The following is a 4,788-nucleotide window of genomic DNA, read 5'->3' as shown; positions in this document are numbered from 1 at the left end:
CTATGCAGTGATTTCCACAGCAGCATGTTTGTAATGCACCATGTTTGAGTCTCTGAAGATCACGGCCATCCAATATTGATTTTCGGCTTTGTCCTTTGCATACCGATTGCTCCAGATTCATAGAATCTTTTGATGATATATTTACTGTAGAAGTCTTTGTATTTTAACATTAAGGAACATTATTCTGAAATGATTCCACAATTTGCAGATTTATTTATACAGATAATATTTTACGTAAATCAAATGTCCTGGTGTAAATTTTTGATATGTTTTATGTTATCAATATCAATATCAATCAGAGTGTATGGACATTGTTTGTGGAGTTCCGCAGGGGTCAGTATTGGGACCAAAGCTGTTTATCCTCTATATCAATGATATATGCAGAACATCAGATATACTACAGTTTATTCTATTTGCAGATGATACAAATATTTTTTGTGCTGGAGAGAACTTACATCAGCTTTTGGAAATTGTCACACAAGAAATGATTAAACTGAAAACATGGTTTGATAGAAATAAGCTATCATTAAATTTGGAAAAAACTACATTTATGTTATTCGGAAATTGTAAAAAAGATGCAGGAGCAAAATTATTAGTAAACAATGTTGAAATAGAGCAAGTTTCGGATACAAAATTTCTGGGTGTGATAATAGATAACAAAATCTGCTGGAAACCTCACATAAAGCATATACAAGCCAAACTGTCAAGAAGCATCTCCGTACTAAGTAAAGTTAAATATTTTTTGCCTTCCAAATCACTCCGGGTACTTTATTGTTCACTTATATTGCCATATTTGGAATACTGTGTGGAAATTTGGGGAAACACATATAAAACTGCACTTCAACCAATATGTAAAATTCAAAAAAAAGCAATCAGGATGATTAATAAAGCAGGATTTAGAGACCATACTAACATCATGTTTTTGAAATTAAAAATACTGAAGTTTATGGATCTTATAAAATATAAAACTGCAAAAATTATGTACAAGGCCAGATACAATATGTTACCAGGAAATATACAGAGGATGTTCTATGACAGAGAAGGAGACTATGAATTGAGGGGGAAATTGAATCTAAGGATTCTTAAAGCACGGTCAAAGGTTAAAACCTTTTGTGTCACTATTTATGGGGTAAAACTGTGGAATAGTTTTACTATAGATCTACAGCAATGCTCAGGAATTAGTAAGTTCATGAAAATACTTCGAAAACTGATTTTGGAAGAATATGATACCGATAAAGATGATCACCCATTGTATGTATAAAAAATATCAAATTATATCCAAATTATATCAGTCACGGTAGCCAAGTTTATATAGGTTCTCCTCGTGTATCGTGTGGAGTATGTGATGATGGGAATTAGGTGAATTATGTGGGATCAATAAGATGTTGAGCAGGGGTAGGAATTAATAAGTATGTTCATACTTCTTCCTACTCCTTTTCAGACCAAACATTGTTACATCATGTCAGACGATTTTGTTTTATTTCATTATATATTTTTTGTTTATCTGAACACATACGTGTGTGTGTGTATATCTACATATATATTCGTATCTGTAAATGAAAATATATGTAGTGTGTATATATTGTTTTTTGTTTTATATGTCTGAAACAAATAAAGATACAATACAATACAATACAATACAATGTTGTTTTTGAATAAAATATGAGTGTACGAGATGTGCAAATCATTACATTCTGTTTTTATTTGTTTTACACAACATCCTGACTAGTTGGGTTTCTATTTAAGTGGTTACACTTTTAAAATATGAGACTGATGATTTTGTGCACTTTTCTTACCGTCAGTCTGTAGCTGTCGACTGCAAGCCAGCTCATTCCTACTGAAGTGGAAACCTTAAAAAAATTAAGTGCGTCTCATTTGCCGGCAAATTTGTGTCTTTCAACAAGGCAATTCACAGTGTTTTAGTTAAGACGTAAGGCCATAAGAGAAGTAAAGGAACAACAGCCAACAGACCTTTTTCTCAGCAGCCACTTTGACATGAAATAGTGAACACAGATGTTACCAATCACATAAATTAAGGCTTTGCACCTAAATGGAACAGAAGCTTCAGTAATGTCCTTAGTCAGGTATTTGTTCACCTACTATTCTATCAGAAAAAAAGTCTGATTAAAGCTTAACGACTTTTCCTCTAAATATTAAAGATTTAAAGGTAATGGATTAAACTTAAATATAAAATATAGACTACTGGAAACAAAATTGTGTTTTACAGTGATCCCACTCTAACATTTACATTTCCTTCGGGTTAGTTTGTGAGGTTGATGGAAACATCGTCCCTGAATCACCACCGAACTGCAGTCGAGGGATTTGTGTGCCTAGCTGATCCCAGCAGCTGTGGTCCTAGTGGTCAGTTTGACCCTATTGGAGTCTTTTATTGGGCAAATGGGCCAGACTAAGTGTCATTTAAATGTATAATGGCAACACAGGGTTTCAAAAACAATGGGGCCTCTACCTTAATTCCTTTAACTTTAACTTATTAGTAGTTTTTTAACTTTACTTTTGAATTTTTTTCAACAAAAATACAGCCAATAAATCACATGATCATCAGGGCCAATAGAGAAAAACATAAGAGAGGAAAATCATAGACCAAAGTTCAGCAGTTCTTTTACCGTCCGTAATTATCCTTTATATGCAAAAGGAATTTGAGTCACATCTGTGAGGGCAATAGTGGAGGAAAGTAACGATCATTGAGATCCAGGTATTTGCTGTATTGGTTCTTTTTAAAAACTCGACGGGGAAAAGAAAAACAACTGACAGAAATGATTTTGTGAATTCAGAAAACTAAACTAAAAATAAACAAATTGATATTTAATATGTAAATTGTATCACTGAAACAAAAAATCCATTCTGGAAAGTAACTGAAACTAAACGTCAATGGCTGGAAATAAATGAAAAAAAATAAATAAATAAAAACCAACTATATATATGTGAAAAAAAAACCATAATAACTTTGGCTCAGCCACTGATCACCTTTTATGGGACAAATGTTGAGTGTGTGTTGTGGCATTTTGGGCCATATTTGACTGACACATCACTTCCCAGTGCTGTAACTGTAACAGATCACAGGTCACAGGTATCCTGGATTCTACCCAAATGAGTCAGCTATCCGGGAAGGAAACAGTATGCATGCATCAGACTGTGTTCATAAATCAAATCTTAGCTTTGCTGATGAATTATTTGCCGGTAGCAGGTTTGTGTGAGTGAAGTATATATTTCAAACACAAATAAAATCAGAAAAAAAAGCACAAAAATGTACAAAAAAGTGATTACGTGAATGGGTGAATGAGGCAAGTTGTGTATATACGAACCAGTCCATTTACCATTAAAATAAAAAAATCAAAACATGCAGAAATAAATATCTGGGTCTATGGGTGTGCCTTGCATTTGTATCTCTGTAGCTGCTGCACAGGTTCACCACTGGGTGGAGGCAAACCTTTGTTCAAACTTCCTGATTTGACCCAGCAACGAGGACTAATGACAAAAATAGAGAAACAGATACAGAGGGAGAGAAGGAAAGAAAGTCCAGGGGGAAATTACATCAAGAATGGGAATACGATGACAGAGAGAGAATGAGCAAGCCTTCCAGGTCTGAGTCTCCAAGTGTTGATGCAAATGCTATTTTATGTTTCACAAGACTGCACAGACACACCTGGGATGGACCAGTAACACAGCATGACATCCATCAGGGTTACTGAGAAACCAATTCTCTGCCTTCTGCGCTGCTCTTCTCTTTCCACGGTCCCTTACACTGCAATTACAGCGGGCCAGCTGTGTGGTCCCTTTGGGGCCTCCAGTAACCCAGGGACCTCCTCCCTGCTCCGGCTGAATTCAAACTATCCCTGCAAGCTGAGGGTTTCAAATAGAAACCACAATTCCAGTGCTGCCGAAGCACAGAAAAGGTTAATTTTTTTGTAATTGTACTAAACGGATCCCAGACCTATTAGCCTACATCCAGTGTTTCTGATTTAGAAATATGCCAGGTACAGCACACACCGGGGAGAGCTGAGGGTCAGGAAGTAGCTCAAGCAAGAAAAGGAGGGATTATGTGTTGCAGCAGGTTATAGGTCCCTCTCTGCTGCTTACTTGAAGGAATCCAGGATGCTTGTTTCCGAAATCTCATCAATAACGGCGCTGGGCTCTGTGTGATGAAGTGCCATTTATTCCAGCTATGTGCAGCGGCAGTCTGCGCAGAATGGAAATGTTTATAGCTGACGCCGGAATCAAAGCAGACACGAGTTCCTGTGCGCTTGGTGACACTTTAGTGACTTGCAGGAAGAGCGTGTTTACATTTGCGATGGATTTGATTTCTGCTTTTCAAATAAAGCAAATTAAAGGGCCGTGCTTTAGGTGGGAACCCGGAGATGAAAGCGCGCGCTGATTCATTGTCTTCATACCTGATCTCATATGATCTCAGAGACACTCATCATGTTTGAACAATCTGGGTGGGGAGCTGATGTTTGATATTTGTTTATGGGGGAAATGATTCATTGGATTCACTGGTGAGAAACAGGATATCCAATCAACTCCAGATATTTCTGGCCTTAATGAACCCAAATTTTTCCTCATAATCTCACTAAATAAAGTTATCACTCGCCTTTGAAATTTTTTACTGCTTGTTGACTCATTTATCCTGTTTCCCTGGGGCTTTATGAACTCCGCTGATTCGAGTTTCAAACTTCCAAAGTCACTTACATTTTTCTTTTCTTTTATGTAGGATTCATCGAACTACTTACGGCCCTGAAATACACTTTTCTTCACATGGACCCTTCAACT

This window comes from Aulonocara stuartgranti (genome assembly GCF_965226115.1).
Source record: "Aulonocara stuartgranti genome assembly, chromosome: 8".
NCBI classification, from domain to species: Eukaryota; Metazoa; Chordata; class Actinopteri; order Cichliformes; family Cichlidae; genus Aulonocara; species Aulonocara stuartgranti.
Note: the sequence above shows the minus strand (reverse complement) of the source record.